The 21646-nt window shown below is 44.5% G+C and overlaps 1 long non-coding RNA gene across 1 annotated transcript; it reads left to right on the forward strand.

The window, feature by feature from the left end:
- The first annotated feature begins 5123 nt into the window (after window positions 1–5123).
- Window positions 5124–20952, forward strand: LOC135545178 (uncharacterized). The gene is made up of 2 exons (XR_010456417.1): window positions 5124–5309; window positions 19860–20952. It is a non-coding gene; the product is annotated as an uncharacterized LOC135545178 (long non-coding RNA).
- The last annotated feature ends 694 nt before the right edge of the window (window positions 20953–21646 follow it).

The following is a 21646-nucleotide window of genomic DNA, read 5'->3' on the forward strand; positions in this document are numbered from 1 at the left end:
GCGTTCAAGTCATTAACAACTCTAGACCTCGACGAATAGATAAGTCCCTATTAATGACCTAGAATCCCACTGCCACCAAATATCTCTCCATGGAGTTCAAATGAAAGAGAACTGAGAAACATACTATTTGTTGTGTCTTGTCTTGTGCCTCTGCACCCTATCCTGGACTATCAGACTCCAATCTAGACACATAACTGAGTGCTGCAAAATAACAGTTTGAGAGATAGAAACGGGCAACTCACCACAAATCTGAGTTTAGAGGTGGTGGATGGACAACTGGGTCAAAAGACAGAGATTTTGCACATTTTTTGATAGGTGAATATTTGTGTACACTGCTGCTTGTATTTATCTCTGTATATTTATGCTGCCATAGAATAATTTCTCAGCCAATCTAAACAAGCTGTATAATGTGAAGCCACAGTCTGAGTAAAGTTGATAATGTATCACCCCTTTGGTTTCTATAACAATTCATTTTCCATGGTGGGTCTCTCTTTCAACAATGTTCTCTTAACATATCCATCAATTCTTGGTTCTTTGCTCAGTTCAGAGAAAGAACAAAAAAGAACACAGGAACACACATTTGGGGCTCTGGAGGAAGATGGATGCATAAAATATATTTTAACATAAAAGTCATGTCTATTCTTGGGTAAAATCACTAAGCTATACAGCAAGACACAATATATACAACTACTTAGGGGGAAGCCCATAAGTCATGGGTCCTCTCCATATGAGGGGAAAAGTGTACACACATGAAGCCTGCAATTTACAAGAAGAAAAAAGGGCCCTATCGGCTGGGCTATTAGGGTTGGGAGCTGCCAAGCCATGAGGCACTGGTTGGCTGTAGTCTTTAATAGCCCTCGTTTCTCCAGATGTAAACAGAGGAGCTTCTCCTAACATTGCCTTTTTAAGGCCTCTCCAGGGAGGGAGGGAACAGGGCTGGGGGTGCACAACCCTAATGAAGGTTCTGCCCCGCCCAGCCATGGTGCAAACCAACATTCCCTCATTTGTTTTACTCTTTTCACTTTTCCCCTTCAATGCCGTCCCCTCTCTGTCTGAATGTAGTCTTTTCCAGCCAGGCAGTACCTCAGGAAGCAACAGCAGCATCTAGGCTTCGAGAGTCTGGAGGATGAGGGGTGGGGGTCACGGGGTGGGGGGTGGCTGACACAGAATGAGTGACATTTCATAGACATGGCAGGGCGCTCCCCCCACCCCCAGGAGATCCCAGTCCATTCTGTGTGTTGGATCCCCACAGCTGTAGGCGTACAGGAGGAAAATTCATCTGGCAGGGTATGAGCCACAAGGTCATGGCTTTGTGTCCCATTTTTTTTAAATACACTCTCAATCTTTTGTATAATTTCAGCCAGTAGTTTTGAAAGTGGTGCTCACGAGACAAAGTGAATCTAATTCATACTATATGTTACAAACATGTTGTGCTTAAGATCCTGGAGTGCATTTTTAATGAATGAATACTCTGATGAATCTTCTTAGCTGACTCGGCTTGGTGAGCAGAATGTCTGATCACCACAATATATGATAGTGTTAAACACATACAGTGCCTTCAAAGTATTCATACCCCTTGACTTATTCCACATGTTGTGAGGAGAAAATAAATGAAAATGGATTTTAAAAATTATATCCAATAATGACGAAGTGAAAACATGTTTTTAGAAATGTTTGCTAATTTGTTGAAGATTTACTTAAATGTTGGTGATCATTGCTAGACAACCATTTTCAGGTCTTGCCATAGATTTTCAAGTAGATTTAAGTCAGAACTGTAATTCGGCCACTCAGGAACATTCACTGTCTTGGTTAGCAACTTCAGTGTAGATTTGGCCTTGTGATTTAGGTTTTTGTCCTGCTGAAAGGTGAATTAATCTCCCGGTGTCTGGTGGAAAGCAGACTGAACCAGGTTTTCCTCTAGGATTTTGCCTGTGCTTAGCTCCATTCCGTTTCTTTTTTATCCTGAAAGACTCCCCAGTCCTTAAAGATTATAAGCATGCCCATAACATGATGCAGCCACCAACATACTTGAAAATATGGAGAATGGTACTCAGTAGTGTGTTGTATTGGATTTGCCCCAAACATAAGACTTTGTATTCAGGCCAAAAAGTTAATTGCTTTGCCACATGTTTTGCAGCATTACTTTAGTGCCTTGTTGCAAACATGATGTATTTTCGGGAATATTTTTATTCTGTACAGGTTTTCTTCTTTTCACTTTGTCAATTAAGTTAGTTTTGTGGAGTAACAACAATGTTGTTGATGCATCCTCAGGAGAACTATCACAGCCATTAAACTCTATAACTGTTTTAAAGTCCTCATTGGCCTCATGGTGAAATCCCTGAGCGATTTCCTTCCTCTCCGGCAACTGAGTTAGGAAGGACGGCTGTATCTTTGTAGTGACTGGGTGTATTGATACACCATCCAAAGTGTGATTAAAACATTTCACAAAGGGATATTCGATGTCTGCTTTTTATTTTATTTTAACCCATCTACCAATAGGTGCCCTTCTTTGTGAGGCATTGGAAAACCTACCTGGTCTTTATTTAGGCTTACCATAACGAAGGGGTTGAATACTTATTGACTCAAGACATTTCAGCTTTTCATTTTTAATGAATTTGTAAACATTTAAAAAAAATGTCACTTTGACATTATGGGATATTGTGTGTAGGCCACTGACAAACAAATCTCAATTGAATCCATTTTAAATTCAAAATGTGAAAGAGTCGAGGGGTGTGAATACTTTCTGAAGGCAGTGTATCTAAATGTTCCTGAGATGTAGGAGTGACGGCTAACGTCTGTGGTGAGGGCTAACATCTGTGGTGAGGGCTAACGTCTGTGGTGAGGGCTAACGTCTGTGGTGAGGGCTAACGTCTGTGGTGAGGGCTAATGTCTGTGGCTGAGGGCTAACGTCTGTGCTGAGGGCTAACGTCTGTGGTGAGGGCTAACGTCTGGGCTGAGGGCTAACGTCTGTGCTGAGGGCTAACGTCTGGGCTGAAGGCTAACGTCTGGGCTGAGGGCTAACGTCTGGGCTGAAGGCTAACGTCTGGGCTGAAGGCTAACGTCTGGGCTGAAGGCTAACGTCTGGGCTGAGGGCTAACGTCTGGGCTGAGGGCTAACGTCTGGGCTGAAGGCTAACGTCTGGGCTGAAGGCTAACGTCTGGGCTGAGGCTAACGTCTGGCTGAGGGCTAACGTCTGGGCTGAGGGCTAACGTCTGGGCTGAGGGCTAACGTCTGGGCTGAGGGCTAACGTCTGGGCTGAGGGCTAACGTCTGGGCTGAGGGCTAACGTCTGGGCTGAGGGCTAACGTCTGGGCTGAGGGCTAACGTCTGTGCTGAGGGCTAACGTCTGTGGTGAGGGCTAACGTCTGGGCTGAGGGCTAACGTCTGTGCTGAGGGCTAACGTCTGTGCTGAGGGCTAACGTCTGTGGTGAGGGCTAACGTCTGGGCTGAGGGCTAACGTCTGTGCTGAGGGCTAACGTCTGTGCTGAGGGCTAACGTCTGTGGTGAGGGCTAACGTCTGGGCTGAGGGCTAACGTCTGTGCTGAGGGCTAATGTCTGTGGTGAGGGCTAACGTCTGGGCTGAGGGCTAACGTCTGTGGTGAGGGCTAACGTCTGTGGTGAGGGCTAACGTCTGTGGTGAGGGCTAACGTCTGTGCTGAGGGCTAATGTCTGTGGTGAGGGCTAACGTCTGTGCTGAGGTCTAACGTCTGTGGTGAGGGCTAACGTCTGTGGTGAGGGCTAACGTCTGTGCTGAGGGCTAACGTCTGTGGTGAGGGCTAACGTCTGTGCTGAGGGCTAACGTCTGTGGTGAGGGCTAACGTCTGTGGTGAGGGCTAACGTCTGTGCTGAGGGCTAACGTCTGTGCTGAGGGCTAACGTCTGGGCTGAGGGCTAACGTCTGTGCTGAGGGCTAACGTCTGTGGTGAGGGCTAACGTCTGTGCTGAGGGCTAACGTCTGTGCTGAGGGCTAACGTCTGTGCTGAGGGCTAACGTCTGGGCTGAGGGCTAACGTCTGTGCTGAGGGCTAACGTCTGGGCTGAGGGCTAACGTCTGTGCTGAGGGCTAACGTCTGGGCTGAGGGCTAACGTCTGGGCTGAGGGCTAACGTCTGGGCTGAGGGCTAACGTCTGGGCTGAGGGCTAACGTCTGGGCTGAGGGCTAACGTCACCCGTAGTTTCCTAACTTGCTCCTCACCACGGTCTCCCCTGCAAACTGTGACAGCAGTTGGAAGATGATTGCCAGTCTTCTCATGTTGGATTGGCACCAGCTGCTTTGGCATGTTTCTCTCTCGGCCACAGGATATGTAGCCAATTACCTTGATGAGCTGATCTGTTGGCCCGTCACACTTCCTGTTGCTCTCCCTCCCATAGTGCTCTGACTCCTTCCCACCATCATTTGACATGAGCCAGACCTAGCTGTGTTTTTCAGTGCATTTGGTTGGCTCTCATAAAATGTCTTCATCGAACACTTCCATGCTCTAGTGAGCTCTCTTTACAGTCACCCTGATGGTTAGCTATGAAAAATTCACTACCTCCATCCCCATTATTCTCCCTCCTTTCTAAAAGCAAACAAACTTATTTTCCCTCTGTTCTCTGGTATCCCCTCCTCTTTTCCCCCTGACCTTTCAGTATATGATTCCCAGCTTACATTCAGCGAATGCTTTCCCATATGGGGCAGTCAGCCTTTTTGAAAGGAAGATAATTATTCCAAATAGCTGTGTCTGAGTGCTGTACTCATGTTCCCAGACCTGACTCGACCAGGCTAGAGCAGGCAGGAATGGCAAGGATCCCTCTCTCCTCCTTAATGGTTTCCACATGGAACTCTGGAGTGGGCGGCCAAGCCTACAGTACAGGCAGAAAACTCCAAATTTAGAAGAAATATGAAAATTGTCAAATGCGGCTTCCTTTGCAAGGGAGACAAGCCCAGCCCCCCACCCCCCCAGCCCCCTCCCTCCCCCGTAGATCTCCTTTTCAGACATTGCAGGTCATAGGCTGAGGTTACGGGGCCCTCACGCTAGCAAATCACAGAGCTCTGGGGGCTTTCCCTCATAGGTGCCTGCCCCTCGCCTCATATAAGGTCAAAGAAAAGTCTGTGCTCCCCAAGCCTTGCACCGGGAACCCCCTTCAACCAGTTGGGCTCACACATCGGCCATGGTAGCAGTGTTGGGAAGCTCCCCAACACCTCCCACTTCCACCTCCCACCCCCACCCAGGCCTCACCACTCAGCGTCAGCCACCGGGCCAAGTCTAGGACAGACAGCAACACAGGAGCCACCGAGGACCAGGGCCACAGGCAAAAGACAGCAGCACAAAGGTAAGTCTGCCTCTGCTACACAGCCTTACATACACCCCCCTACGTATCGTATTTATTTGGAGAGTGAAGCTAAAACTTTTAATTTGGCTCTATACTCCAGCATTCTGGACTGGAGATGAATTGTTTTGTATGAGGAGAAAGTACAGAATGTCACCTTTTTTATTTGAGAGTATTTTCATACATATCTATTATACCGTTTAGAAATTAAAGCACTTTGTATCTAATCCCCCCATTTGAAGGTGTCTTATGTATTTGGTTAAATTAATTTACAGTATATTAAAGTAGTCAAATGTTTAGTATTTGGTCCCATATTTCTAGCACACAATTACTACATAAAGCTTGTGACTTTACACACTTGTTGGATGCATTCGCAGTTTGTTTTAGATGTATTTCGGGTTATGTTGTGCTCAATATAAATGAATGGTAAATAATGTATTGTGTCATTTTGGAGTAACTTTTATTGTAAATAAGAATAGAATGTTTCTGAACACACACAAAGAGCATGCACCTCAAAGCATGCAAACCTCTCACCATTACCAATAACAGGAGAGGTTAGCATTTTGGGGGGTATGATCATTGTTCCTCTATAACTTTCTCACTAAGCATTATTCACAATTCATTAATATAAGTGAATTTGTCCAAATACTTATGAAAGAACATATTAAAATGGGGGACTACATACATAAAGTGCTTTCATTTCTAAAACACATACTGTATGAAAAAAAACTCAAATAAGATGTGACATTCTGTACTGTCACCTAAAACATTTGATCTCAAATCCAAAATGGTGGAGTATAGAGCCAAATGTACATATTTTAGCTTCACTGTCCAATTAAATACTTAGGGGAATGTACATCTTTAGAGACAGGGTTCACTCCCCCAAAGTGGAAAATAGTCCACAGTTGACTGGTATATGTGACATATTGTATGGTCAAGTGATACCCTGATAGATGCTCATAGGTATAAGTCTTGATGTCGCTGACGGGTAGGCGATCAACAGAGTACAAGGTTGAAGGTGACTGATAGAGTTCTTGGTCACCTGTCATCTTCTCCTGTCTGTGCTGGAGGCTGAGGGCTGGATGACCTGGGGTCACGGTGTTTTTGTCTGCCAGGCGCGTCTGTTGTAGCACCACGGTGACATGTCTGTTGTGTCAGTGTGTCATGATGACAGAAAGCAGGCTAAACTGACACTGAGCTGATGAACAGCCAGGAGAAAGAGATGATGACTCTCACTGGGACACAGAATCAGTGTCACTCCAGTGTTACTCTTGGTACTGGTTGGTTTCAACCTTAAGGCTGCTGCCATTGTCAGCAAGACAATGGTTTACTGAGTTAGTGCGGGCGGGAGTGCATTAGGCTTCTTCAGTGAATACTTTACCTTGTGTTTGGTGACACAACAACTCATCTGAATATGGTGGGGCCAGACGAGCACCACTAACAATGATCTAATTTCTATATTCTTGTGGTTTAATATAACAATTAATAAGAGTGTGGAGGTATAACTGAAGTTGTAATCCTGTCTGGGTGGAGGTATAACTGAAGTTATAATCATTGTCTGGGTGGAGGTATAACTGAAGTTATAATCATTGTCTGGGTGGAGGTATAACTGAAGTTGTAATCATGTCTGGGTGGAGGTATAACTGAAGTTATAATCATTGTCTGGGTGGAGGTATAACTGAAGTTATAATCATTGTCTGGGTGGAGGTATAACTGAAGTTATAATCATTGTCTGGGTGGAGGTATAACTGAAGTTGTAATCATGTCTGGGTGGAGGTATAACTGAAGTTGTAATCATGTCTGGGTGGAGGTATAACTGAAGTTGTAATCTTGTCAGGGTGGAGGTATAACTGAAGTTGTAATCCTGTCTGGGTGGAGGTATAACTGAAGTTGTAATCTTGTCAGGGTGGAGGTATAACTGAAGTTGTAATCATGTCTGGGTGGAGGTATAACTGAAGTTGTAATCCTGTCAGGGTGGAGGTATAACTGAAGTTATAATCATTGTCTGGGTGGAGGTATAACTGAAGTTGTAATCATGTCTGGGTGGAGGTATAACTGAAGTTGTAATCATGTCTGGGTGGAGGTATAACTGAAGTTGTAATCCTGTCAGGGTGGAGGTATAACTGAAGTTGTAATCCTGTCTGGGTGGAGGTATAACTGAAGTTGTAATCATGTCTGGGTGGAGGTATAACTGAAGTTGTAATCCTGTCAGGGTGGAGGTATAACTGAAGTTGTAATCCTGTCAGGGTGGAGGTATAACTGAAGTTGTAATCATGTCTGGGTGGAGGTATAACTGAAGTTGTAATCCTGTCAGGGTGGAGGTATAACTGAAGTTGTAATCATGTCTGGGTGGAGGTATAACTGAAGTTGTAATCATGTCTGGGTGGAGGTATAACTGAAGTTGTAATCATGTCTGGGTGGAGGTATAACTGAAGTTGTAATCATGTCTGGGTGGTGGTATAACTGAAGTTGTAATCCTGTCAGGGTGGAGGTATAACTGAAGTTGTAATCATGTCTGGGTAGAGGTATAACTGAAGTTGTAATCCTGTCAGGCTAGACAAGCAGCATTTACAGTCTCTGTTGTCCTTTTACTTATGTAATGGAAACAATGTGGTCACTTTTCACCTCTGCTATTTCAATATGTGTGTGTTTACATGAAGGAGAGTGAAAGAGGTAAAGGTTGAGGGCTGATTAATATAATAAATAAATATAATAAAGTACTATTACCTGAACAATGGCAGACACTTACTACTGGTGGGACTGTTCTATTACTCAGTTCCTTTACAACAAGTGGCTAGCAATACAGCCTGAATCTAATCACCATGGAAACTAAAAAGAATGTGTTGTCTGCTATATATTACCTCAACATGCTTAGCAATTCTATTAACTGTCTAAATTTAGTTCAAGATGTATCTGTTGATTTCCTCTTTTGCTGCTTTAACTTTGATACAGGCCTGGTGTTTAGCTGTTTCCTATAAATCAGTGGTGTGATCCTGATTAATGCAGCACTTCATCGTGTCGGTTAGGTGGTTGATATTAGGCAGCTACACAACAGAACGACAGATGCCTCCACACACCGCTTCAGTGTCATAAGCAGACGGTTCTATAAACAAGGATGATATTCATTAACATTGTGACAGTCTACAAAATGTGTACACAAATGAATGCAACGCTGTAGCGTCTTCCGACATGAAGTTATCTTTCATCAGGGTATGAAAAGGGAAATGTGAACACAACCCCCCCCCCCCCCCCCGGTAGACTTGTCTCTAGAAAAACAATGGTATTTTCCACCATATCTGTGTATTAATGCAGAATGCCATATCAGTACATGGATGGATGGTATAGATAGATTGATTGATTAAAATGAGGGGATGGGAGATGGAGACTGTGAGGGAGGGAGAGGAAAACGTCTGGAAGCCATCAAACCACAGAGCCTTTTCACATGACCCCGTAATGACCCTGGCTCTTCCTCCCCAGGGGACCCCCGTTCCCAGGGTCCCTCTCACATGTACACCAGGGTGGGAGGGGAAACAAGGGGTTAAGTCCTCAGAGAATGACAAAGACCTCTTTTCAGATGCTCAAAGGAGGACAGACAGAAAACCCTGGCCTGATCATACACACACCTACATACTGTATTCTCTCCCTCCCTCTCACTCTCAGGAACACACACAATACCACAGAGTTTGTTTTGTTCTCTTCTATACTGTCTATATGGGTGGGTGAGGTTATCTCCATACTTTGTCTTACCATCCTTTTGGATGCTATAGCAGCTCAAGCAATTTTTCCGTAGCTCCACCTTCACATTCATGATTCCATCTCTCTCTCTCAGCATTCTGGTAATGCTTCAGCCGTTTTATAACTTCCTCCCTGGGTTGTAAAATGCTTTTCCTGCTGGGCTTATGACTTCTCAAAAAAGATGCTAGATTGTCTTTTTGAAATCTCTGATTTATCTAGTCAATTTAATGCCCACTGTTCTTTGCCTCTTACATGTTGCTAATTCCTTCTCTTATTTCATTGTGTGCATGTTTGATGCACATTCACAACCTTTGACACCTGGCTGAAGAAATTGCCCAATTCTGTTTATCCATGAGCCGTATGAGCGTAAGAAGGAACTTCACCCCCTGTGTAAGAAAGTCAGTCGTAAATCAGTAAGTTTATTGTTCGTCTGTAGTGTTTTTAAGACCATTATAGTTCTTGTTAATAGTGTATTATTAATCTGTAGTTTTTTAAGTCCATTATTGTTGTATTATTTGTCTTGAACCTTTATCTAACTAGGCCTTTATCTAACTATTCTTAATTACAATGACGGCTTACCCTGGCCAAACCCGAATCCGGACGACGCTGGGCCAATTGTGCGCCGCCCTATGGGAATCCCAATCACGGCCGGTTGTGATACAGCCTGGAATCGAACCAGGGTCTGCAGTGACGCCTCTAGCACTAAGATGCAGTGCCTTAGACCGCTACACCACTCGGGAGCCCAAGATAGTGTATTATTCATCTAGTGTTTTTAAGTAAATTATAGTTCTTCATTTTTGTTTTATTTTCTGGCTATTCTAAAAAAAAAAATACAATTCACTATCTAACCTACACACACACACACACACACACACACATACACACAACCTTTTTTGGCCCATTGTGATAAGAGATTCATCCTTTCTCAGAAATTCTCTCTCCGTCTTGAGAAATCCACCCAAACCAAATTACCAAAGTGCTGGGAATCCTGTGTTTATGGAAGGCATCTGAGGGAGCGTTGTGGGATCAGACATGGGGGAGGGGGGGGCTCTGTTGTCCTGGATCTGGGATAGGATGAGAAACACAGCACATTGACCTACCATGGTGAAGATGGGGCATGCACTTTCAAGTCCAAACAAGACGGGCCCCCAAAACTAGAAATATGCTTCAAGTAAACAGTTTATTATGTAAGAGACGCATTGACAGCCTTTGATTTCACAGCTTATTTGACTGTCGCTTAGGCATTAGCACAATCGATCACAGTAATAATTTATCCTCTGGATGGTTTAGTTAGACAGGGATGCACAAAGTTGCTTCCATAAGTTTCTGTCAAATACTACTCTGATCATAATGTCTCAATGTATATGCATGTGTTACAAAGTAAGGCCCACGTGAATGTTTACCATGACTATTCAATTAGCCTCTACTGTGACATTCATTTGTTTCTTTGCCTCTGAATTCTGAGAGCGAGAGAGAGAGAGCTGAGGTACTAGAGAGGGCTGAGCTTCATAAACATCTGATTCATCCTCTGTGGTAGACACAGAGAGCAGGCAGAAGAGGGAGAAAGAAAAGAGGAGAGGAGAGGGAGGCCCCCCCTCACCCTCCTCACGCTTCCTGCCTAGATGATTTAAGGAGATGGGGAGAAATGGGAGGGGACCTTAAAAGGCAATGTTTGGGCGTCCATTATCAGGCCATGGGTCTGTGTAAACACAGTGTCTGCCTGCACGTCTGTCTGTATATCTGTGGAGGTGAGCACTTTGGCACAAGCTTAGGCACTTCACAGTTAGAGACACTTGCACACACTCACTCACATACACACCAAAGTAAGCAAGTCCTGGCAATGTATTTTTCACCTTGTCACTTTCAAGTGATAGTTTCTTGACATCAGAGAAGAGTTGAAGTGAAAAGGTTTGCAAATCATTTTGACAGATGTTTAGGCTGGAAAGATCTTCAGTTATACTTTAAAATAGCCAGGTATTTAAACCAATGATATACAGAACATTACATTCATAACATCTAGCATATGCCATATACACGGCTCTTTCCATGACATACTGACCAGGTGAAAGCTATGATCCCTTATTGATGTCACTTGTTAAATCCACTTCAATCAGTGTAGATGAAGGGGAGGAGATAAATTATAGAAGGATTTGTAGGCCTTCAGACAATTGAAATGTGTATGTGTACCATTCAGGGGGAGAATGGGCAAGACAAAAGATTTAAGTGCCTTTGAACGCGGTATGGTAGTAGGTACCTGGCGCACCAGTTTGAGTGTGGTCAACAGTTTCCCGTGTGTGGTCCACCACCCAAAGGACATCCTGCCAACTTAATATGATTGTGGGACACATTGGAGTTAACATCGGCCAGCATCCCTGTGGATAATACTCAAAGAGTGTGCACCATTGCTGTTGTATATGGCTAGATAACATTGATGTCATAACAACTACACTAGGTAAAACTGGATAAGTTCTAGCTACTCAAAAAATATGAGGAATCCCGAGTCTGTACGGGAGTTGCAGCGATGAGACAAGACAGTAACTGCTAACAAATGGATACCAAGAAATTGGGGAGAAAAAGGGGGTAAAAAATATTTTAAAAAATGAGGAAACTGATTTAATTATTTTGATTTCTCTATACATATAAACCACTAGTTCAAATAAATCAATATGGTGAAGTGAACACGACATCATCTTTATAAGTCAAAGTAATTTAATAAGTACTTGAAATGTTTGAGTTTAGCAGTCCACCTTACTTAGAAACTATGAATTATCATTACTCAAATGTAACTGTAAGTTTCCTTTTACTCATACCCAGTCGATCAATAATATAACAATACTTTTAGTAAAAAAAATCATATTTAATTACAAATCCGTAGAAACTATGAGAATAAAAAAGGTTCTGAACTTTTGTGAAACATCACAGCACAGTTGAATTCGGAAAGTATTCAGACCCCTGACTTTTTCCACAACTTGTTACGTTACAGCCTAATTCTAAAATTGATTATATCATTTTTTCCCTCATCAGTCTGCACACAATGCTCCATAATGACAAAGCAAAAACAGTTTTTGATATAAAGAATAGAAAATGTAAGTACATAAGTATTCAGACCCTTTTACTCAGGACTTTGATGAAGCACTTTTGGCAGTGATTACAGCCTTGAGTCTTCTTGGCTATGACCCTACAAGCTTGGGACACCTGTATTTGAGGAGTTTCTCCCATTCTTCTCTGCAGATCCTCTCAAGCTCTCAGGTTGGATGGAGAGCGTTGCTGCACAGCTATTTTCAGGTCTTTCCAGAGATGTTCGATTAGGTTTAAGTCCGGGCTCTGGCTGGTCCACTCAAGGACCTTCAGAGACCTGTCCCAAAGCCACTCCTGCATTGTCTTGGCTGTGTGCTTAGGGTTTTTGTCCTGTTGAAAGATGAACCTTCGCCCCAGTCTGAGGTCCTGAGTGGGTTTTCATCAAGGATCTCTCTCTACTTTGCTCAGTTCTTCTTTTACTCAATCCTGACAAGTCTCCCAGTCCCTGCCGCTGAAAAACATACCCGCAGCATGATGCTGCCACCACCATGCTTCACTGTATGGATGTTGCCAGGTTTCCTCCAGACATGACACTTGGTATTAAGGCCAAAGAGTTCAATCTTGGTTTCATCAGACCGGAGAATCTTGTTCCTCATGGTCTGAGAGTCCTTTAGGTGCCTTTTGGCAAACTCCAAGAGGGCTGTTGTGCCTTTTTCTGAAGAGTGGCTTCCGTTTGGCCACTCTACCATAAAGGCCTGATCGGTGGAGTGCTGCAGAGATGGTTGTCCTTCTGGAAGGTTCTCCACAAAGGAACTCTGGAGCTCTGTCAGAGTGACCATCGGGTTCTTGGTCACCTCCCTGACCAAGGCCCTTCTCCTCTGATTGCTCAGTTTGGCCTGGTGGCTCTGGGAAGAGTCTTGGTGGTTACCATCTTCTTCCATTTAAGATTGATGGAAGTCATTGTGCTCTTGGGGACCTTCAATGCTGCAGAAATGTTTTGGTACCCTTCTATGGACCATTCCTTCAACCCCATGGCTTGGTTTTTGCTCTGACATGCACTGTCAACTCTGGGGCCTTATATAGACAGGTGTTTGCCTTTCCAAATCATGTCCAAACAATTGAATTTACCACAGGTTGTAATCAAGTTGTAGAAACATCTCAAGGATGTTCAATGGACACAGGATGCACTTGAGCTCAATATTGAGTGTCATAGCAAAGAGTCTGAATACGTATGTAAATAAGGTATTTCTGCTTTAATTTTTTATGAATTAGCAAAAATAAAAAATATGTTTTTTTGCCTTGTCTCCCCTCTTCCCTCACTGTAAACACCAATGTGTGGTCATTACTCACATTTTTTGAGGAAACCTGTTGCACTAAATATTTCTGAGTACAGTAACATAAAGTGATTTTATATTCATTACTGAAACCGAGGGGTCCAGATTTGAGTTGTAATCAGCTTGAAATTCTTTATTAATGCCCCCCATTAAGCCACCCCTCTGATATAATTTCCCAGTGGGCCTTGCCTTTTTGAGTGAATTGTGGAGTTACTACCCATGGCTGTATTTGTTAGTGACAGAGACATGGTTGTTGAATTTGTTAATTTTCAGTCCTGTGGCCTTCACCAAGTGAGTCCATAGGCAAATGTTATCATTATAATTCAACTCTTTATGACAATACATTACATATGTCATAAAGTCTTATTTTGAGGCTTAGCTTAACTCGATTACAGTGGTCTGAAATTCATGGTTTGCAGGCCACATTAGGTCTGCAAGTAGGGTTGCAAAATTCCAGTAGCTTTCCCAAAATTCCCAGATTTTCAAAAAAAGGAGGATTTCCAGGAATCTTACATTTCCCAGGTTTTCCAGTTATCGCGGCACCACATTATTATGCCTTGCAAAGGGATGTGTAATTCCTATTAGAATCCATCCAGAGTGGTGATATCCAACAGCTTAAATGTGTATCCACCAGCAGCCTGCATTCATAATGTCTGCCTGGGTCAGGAACAGTGGGAGGAGACAACCTAAACCATTTAAACTGGAATAACCATTTCAATAACAGTTGAAAAAATTCTAACTAAATGATTGGATTAGTTTAAAAATGTATGTTATTTATCTTTGGGTAACATAAAATCAATCACCTCATGCAAAACATGCAAAAACACAGATAGATATACAGTATCTTTTTTTCAAAGAATCGACCTGCAGTAGAGCATACTGGGGAACTCTATCATAACTTTTTTTAAATTGTTGGTGTGACTTTCATTTAGTTTTGAGTCAGTATCACAAACATTTAAGTAACAGTGACTTTGAGTTCAACTTACTAGAAGTATTTGAGTTGGAAATAGCTTTGGTTTTACAGTGTAATAGTCAAATGTTTTTCACAAGGAGCATGGGAAACAGGAAATGAATACAGAATGTGATGTTTATTGTTTTGTGTTGGTTATTAAGTGTCTGTGGTATCAGTATCATTAGACACAGAGCATGGGAGAGTGTTGTGTTTGTTAGTAATGTTTTCTCGGCCTGCAGATCTCTGTTTGGGTAAGACATCCGGGGTCCTGGATGAGACCTGTATATACAGTGCATTCAGAAAGTTTTCACACACACCCCTTTCTCCACATGTTGTTGTGTTATATGCAGCCTGAATTGAAAATGGATTAAATTGAGATTTTCTGTCTCTGGCCTACACACAATACTCCATAATATCAAAGTGGAATAATGTTTTTAGAAATGTTTACAAATTACCCTGGCTGCTGCAATACTTCACTTTAGTCTCTGGTAGACTCCCAGCACGTTATTTAGGCAACACCTCACTTTAGTCTCTGGTAGACTCCCAGCACGTTATTTAGGCAACACCTTACTTTAGTCTCTGGTAGACTACCAGCACGTTATTTAGGCAACACCTCACTTTAGTCTCTGGTAGACTCCCAGCACGTTATTTAGGCAACACCTTACTTTAGTCTCTGGTAGACTACCAGCACGTTATTTAGGCAACACCTTACTTTAGTCTCTGGTACACTCCCAGCACGTTATTTAGGCAACACCTCACTTTAGTCTCTGGTAGACTACCAGCACGTTATTTAGGCAACACCTCATTTTAGACTCTGGTAGACTACCAGCACGTTATTTAGGCAACACCTCACTTTAGTCTCTGGTAGACTCCCAGCACGTTATTTAGGCAACACCTCACTTTAGTCTCTGGTAGACTCCCAGCACGTTATTTAGGCAACACCTCACTTTAGTCTCTGGTAGACTACCAGCACGTTATTTAGGCAACATCTCACTTTAGTATCTGTATCTGGTAGACTACCAGCACGTTATTTAGGCAACACCTCACTTTAGTCTCTGGTAGACTACCAGCACGTTATTTAGGCAACACCTCACTTTAGTCTCTGGTAGACTACCAGCACGTTATTTAGGCAACACCTCACTTTAGTCTCTGGTAGACTCCCAGCACGTTATTTAGGCAACACCTCACTTTAGTATCTGGTAGACTACCAGCACGTTATTTAGGCAACACCTCACTTTAGTCTCTGGTAGACTCCCAGCACGTTATTTAGGCAACACCTCACTTTAGTATCTGGTAGACTACCAGCACGTTATTTAGGCAACACCTCACTTTAGTCTCTGGTAGACTCCCAGCACGTTATTTAGGCAACACCTCACTTTAGTATCTGGTAGACTCCCAGCACGTTATTTAGGCAACACCTCACTTTAGTCTCTGGTAGACTACCAGCACGTTATTTAGGCAACACCTCACTTTAGTATCTGGTAGACTCCCAGCACGTTATTTAGGCAACACCTCACTTTAGTCTCTGGTAGACTACCAGCACGTTATTTAGGCAACACCTCACTTTAGTCTCTGGTAGACTCCCAGCACGTTATTTAGACAATATGGCAGCCCTTCTTTGTGACTGCTCTTGGATTTTTCTGGCTTCTCCTTCGTGCCCTTTTCCCTTTTATGTCAGTCAGCAGCATTCTGTGACTAGAAAAGGGAATGTATGCAGCCTGACAAGAGAGCCAGAGGGAGAGGTGGAGGAGGGGCATGCACATTGAGCACAGAGACAAACTATCTGCCTTCCTGCAAGAGCCTGAAAGACTGAAAGCTTATCGAAAGTTCAGCTACATTTTCCGGCTCAGAATTCCTTATAAGGGCAGAGGGAGGCTCCAGGAGAGGTTGGTTGAGACAACCTCGAGCTCTTTCGTCTTGGGGAGAGCTCCAAATTGCTCTGGAATTCTCCCCTTGTTTGTTCTTTATTTTCTTCACCTCTTTTTGGTTTTGCTTTCCCTCTTTGGACTAAACTGAAAACTCCTTCAGTTGAATTACAGGAGATTTATTGTACTCCTAAATAGACCTCATCATAGCAGCTTTTGGACACTTAGTTTGGACTCTTGTCTGTGAGAACAACGTAGAGCATGGCTCTCACACTAAGCTAGTCAGTATCTCTACAGGCCATGCCTTAGCCACAAAATTAGACACCGCTATCCATGAGCCCATACTGTTGAGTGTCCAGTTCCTGTGTGTGTCTGTGTGAAGTCTTGTGAGTCTGCTGGAACTAGTGTTGAACTGTTCTCTGCTATATCTATCCTATTTCATTGTGGGGTAAACAGCAGAGGTCTGCCGGGACACACTGAACTAAAGAGCAGGACATACACTGTATCCCATAGGTGAGAATCACATGCGGTCCCACAGTTACATCAACCTAATACTCCTCAGTGTTCAGAAATCATAGTTGTGATAGACAGCTGATGTCACTTCTTAGAAATGTTAATAATAATGCTTTCATGTAGAGTCTGGTGTGTCACTGTGAGTATCACAACTCCCATCCCACATCCTAGGTCAACTCCCATCCCACATCCTGGGTCAACTCCCATCCCACATCCTGGGTCAACTCCCATCCCACATCCTGGGTCAACTCCCATCCCACATCCTGGGTCAACTTCCATCCCACATTTTGGGTCAATTCCCATCCCACATCCCTGGTCAACTCTCATCCCACATCCCGGGTCAACTCCCATCCCACATCGTGGGTCAACTCCCATCCCACATCCTGGGTCAACTCCCATCCCACATCCCGGGTCAACTCCCATCCCACATCCTGGGTCAACTCCCATCCCACATCCCGGGTCAACTCCCATCCCACATCCTGGGTCAACTCCCATCCCACATCCGGGTCAACTCCCATCCCACATCCCGGGTCAACTCCCATCGCTCACCCCGGGTCAACTCCCATCCCACATCCTGGGTCAACCCACATCCCGGGTCAACTCCCATCCCACATCCTGGGTCAACTCCCATCCCACATCCTGGGTCAACCCCATGCCGGGTCTGGGTCAACTCACCCCGGGTCAACTCCCATCCCACATCCTGGGTCAACTCCCATCCCACATCCTGGGTCAACTCCCATCCCACATCCCGGGTCAACTCCCATCCCACATCCCGGGTCAACTCCCATCCCACATCCTGGGTCAACTCCCATCCCACATCCCGGGTCAACTCCCATCCCACATCCCGGTCAACTCCCATCCCACATCCTGGGTCAACTCCCATCCCACATCCTGGGTCAACTCCCATCCCACATCCTGGGTCAACTCCCATCCCACATCCTGGGTCAACTCCCATCCCATCATTTTGGGTCAACTCCCATCCCACATCCCGGGTCAACTCCCATCCCACATCCCGGGTCAACTCCCATCCCACATCCTGGGTCAACTCCCATCCCACATCCTGGGTCAACTCCCATCCCACATCCTGGGACAACTCTCATCCCACATCCCGGGTCAACTCCCATCCCACATCCCGGGTCAACTCCCATCGCTCACCCCGGGTCAACTCCCATCCCACATCCTGGGTCAACCCACATCCCGGGTCAACTCCCATCCCACATCCTGGGTCAACTCCCATCCCACATCCTGGGTCAACCCACATCCCGGGTCAACTCCCATCCCACATCCTGGGTCAACTCCCATCCCACATCCTGGGTCAACTCCCATCCCACATCCTGGGTCAACTCCCATCCCACATCCCGGGTCAACTCCCATCCCACATCCTGGGTCAACTCCCATCCCACATCCCACATCCTGGGTCAACTCCCATCCCACATCCCGGGTCAACTCCCATCCCACATCCTGGGTCAACTCCCATCCCACATCCTGGGTCAACATCCCCATCCCACATCCTGGGTCAACTCCTATCCCACATCCCGGGTCAACTCCCATCCCACATCCCGGGTCAACTCCCATCCCACATCCTGGGTCAACTCACATCCCGAGTCAACTCCCATCCCACATCCTGGGTCAACTCCCATCCCACATCCTGGGTCAACCCACATCCCGGGTCAACTCCCATCCCACATCCTGGGTCAACTCCCATCCCACATCCTGGGTCAACTCCCATCCCACATCCTGGGTCAACTCCCATCCCTGAAGGGCACAGTCAGTATGTCTGTCTAAGTTGGCTGAAAGTCACTGAGGGGAAGGCTGTGTATCAGATGATATCAGATCCAAGGAAATTTGTTTGAAACCTTCCCATCCCCAGCGTCCCACAACATCACTTCCACCCGCGATAGAATAAGCTGATAGTGTGTTCTTTACTCTAATTCCATTATGGGTGTTGTTGACTCCGAGTTGTATTTTTACAACCAAGCATAATCACTAAATAAGTTACTGTAACTAAAATCAGTTATAGTCTCTGAGCTCCATGGGAGTTTCCTCCTCCCTCCTCCCCCTGTTTCTCCTCCTGACCTTAGTGATTCCCAGAGACCCGGGGAGCTGGTAACCATGACACACAGTGACACACATTCTGCCCCTACAACTACCAACTAGCATAAACACAACACACATCTACAGTCAGTTAAATTGTTATTATAATGTTAAAATATTTAATTAACTGGTTATCTTGATGATTACACCAGTCTACATTCTAAATAAATACCAATAAGAATCTACTGAGAAATGGTGCATGCTGACTTTAATTGAGAAAGGAGTGGGAGCAAGGCTAACGGGATGAGAAATGAGAAGTACCTATGCAGTGATTGAGCAAGAGATTTCAGAGTGGTATAGCTGAGGGAGGAATCCTGGATGTAGCATGAAGAGTAGAGGAAGTGTGTTTAGAACAGAGGGAGCGAGGGAGCTCCTGATTGGGGTTTGGCTGGGTGTCCTGCAGGTAGGGGCTTAGTTTGGGTGATGCTGCTGGCACTCTACCCCATCTGCAGTTGCTGTGAGAAGAACGTGCTGGAACAGGAGATGGCACCACACCCTTACAGTCATTACGGCAGCATCTCTTAACAACATGCTGCTGATCAGAACTCTCTGTGGCCACAATCCAACATGGCTGAAGCTCCTTGAAAATCAGTGCCACAGGCATCCCAAAACATCCCCAGTACACCAATCCCTAGAAGTGAGGGACCGGGATATAGATAGGGGTAGGGTGGGATGGGCTAACAACTTGCACACAGGTGGGTGGGCTTTTGTGTGCAATGATGGGGGGGGATGGAGGAATGCTAGTGGGAGCAGGGAGCAAAGGGAACACGGACAGGATGGAGCAGCGTTTAAATATGCAGGCAGGAAGGCAAGCAGGGGTCAAAGTCATTTCCTGTTCCCCAACAATAATGTTTACAACCCCCACATTCCCCAACATACAGCCAGCCAGCCTCACTCTTTATGGTACCACCTCTCTTTCAGTTTCCAATTAGAAAAGAACTGTACAGACAAGACAACTTTCACAATTGAGTTCAGAATGTGTGCTTCATGTTGTTTGGTGAATGCCCTTAAGAATCCTTCCGTTGCTCTTTTTTCCCTACAGGTCATTCTGAGCTGGGGTCTTAGACAAGAAACAAACCAGAGAGGTTCTAACACCATCCACTTTGCTAGTCAAAACAACCATTTTCTTTAGTGATGTGAAGAGAAGACAGGTAAGGTATGATTGGGTGGGTGGGTGTGCCAGAACATTGACATTGATATTTTACTGTGTAACTCTATTGCTTGGTCCTCAGGCCCCAGGTGCAGTGCTGCATCTCTGGTCAATTGGGAGTCTGAGATGAAGCACTGTAGCTCGGGAAGGAGGGTGCTGCTACAGCGGGGTGAGCAGTCTGGGACAGAGGGATAGCTCTGTCTATCTCTATGCCTTATAATCATGGAGACCATGCATGGAAGCTGTTATTGTGGCGATATGTGTTCAGAATATTAGGGAGGGAGGGAGGGCCCCCGTGACTGGTTCTGCCCCTCCCAGTCTCTCTCTCTTGCTCTCTTTCGCTTTCTCTCTCTCTCTCGCACTCTCTCTCTCTCTCTCTCTCTCGCACTCTCTCTCTGTCTCTCGCAGGTCTGGACACATATCTGAGATACCAAATCATCATTCCACCCATGATGTTAACATGTTAATGGACCATTAAAGACTAGTTCCTGGTGTGTTTTCCATGCTATAATTTATCTCCTCCTCCTGAGTGCATTTACAGCATTACCCTGGGCTTTTCCTCGCCCCCGGGGTCCAGTTTTCCCAGGAATCCCTTGGGTAATCACAACGGGGATTCCTGGAAATACTGTTCTTGGGGGTGGGGCTTGACTACATGGATCTGGGATAGTAATACAATGTGCTAGTAATATGTTGCAACGTAATCTCATGTGAAAATGATATGACTGGGGAAGGACGATAAATAAACAGATGGAACTAGCTACTGCATACGGTACAGAATATCTTGATGCAAGGCCATTCTGGGTGCATACTCTGTAAATTACGCTACACCATTTTATATGCATTTCACTGTCAGAGGATCTTAATAAAGGCATATCATGTTATTGAACAGCTATTTATAACTCCACTTTTTTCTTATTTTTTTATGGGCATTGTTGCCACTGTGCAAATGTTAAAACTCAATAAAAGTGAACAATTCCAACATGTCTATCTCAGTCTTTCAACTTTATTGCAACACTGCAATTTTGATCATCATGTAAACTTGCTGGAATGACCCAAATCTAATTCTGGACAAACTGCCAAATATGAAAACAGTGCCCTCTACGTGTAGATATCAACACTACATATTGCTTGTCAACATTTTCACCACAAGGGGTCAGAGTTGAGCCACTTCCTTACATGTACTAGGGGTAGGCCATCATCCTACATGTGCTACATCAGATTGCCATTATGGCAGACCAAAAATATTTGAGTCTTAACATATTTCAGTTCACATGGAGTAGCATTTAGACATAGAGGAAATGTGTATGAGTGTTTGTGGGCACTATTCTACAAACATTTTCAAGATGACAAGGAGCGTGTACCCCAAACATGATGTTCTGTGTCCATTACAAGACGAGTTGAAACAATGTGTAAGTTTTAGACAAATAGATCTCCTTTGGTAGGAAAACCTAAATCACTTTTGTATTTATAAATTTATTAAAATGGGTAACTTGGACAAAGCTCATAGGACTACAGGCAGGGGACTGTACAATGTTAATATAAAATGTGAAACAATAAAAACCTTTATTTGGGCACTGGGAATAGGGAGAAGAAAGTGCTTTGACATGAAATCACTCATGAAGAGATTTAGAAAATCTCTGGGAATGTAGCATTCTTTTGGACTCCAGAAACAGGTGCTA

This window comes from Oncorhynchus masou, chromosome 9 (assembly GCF_036934945.1).
Source record: "Oncorhynchus masou masou isolate Uvic2021 chromosome 9, UVic_Omas_1.1, whole genome shotgun sequence".
NCBI classification, from domain to species: Eukaryota; Metazoa; Chordata; class Actinopteri; order Salmoniformes; family Salmonidae; genus Oncorhynchus; species Oncorhynchus masou.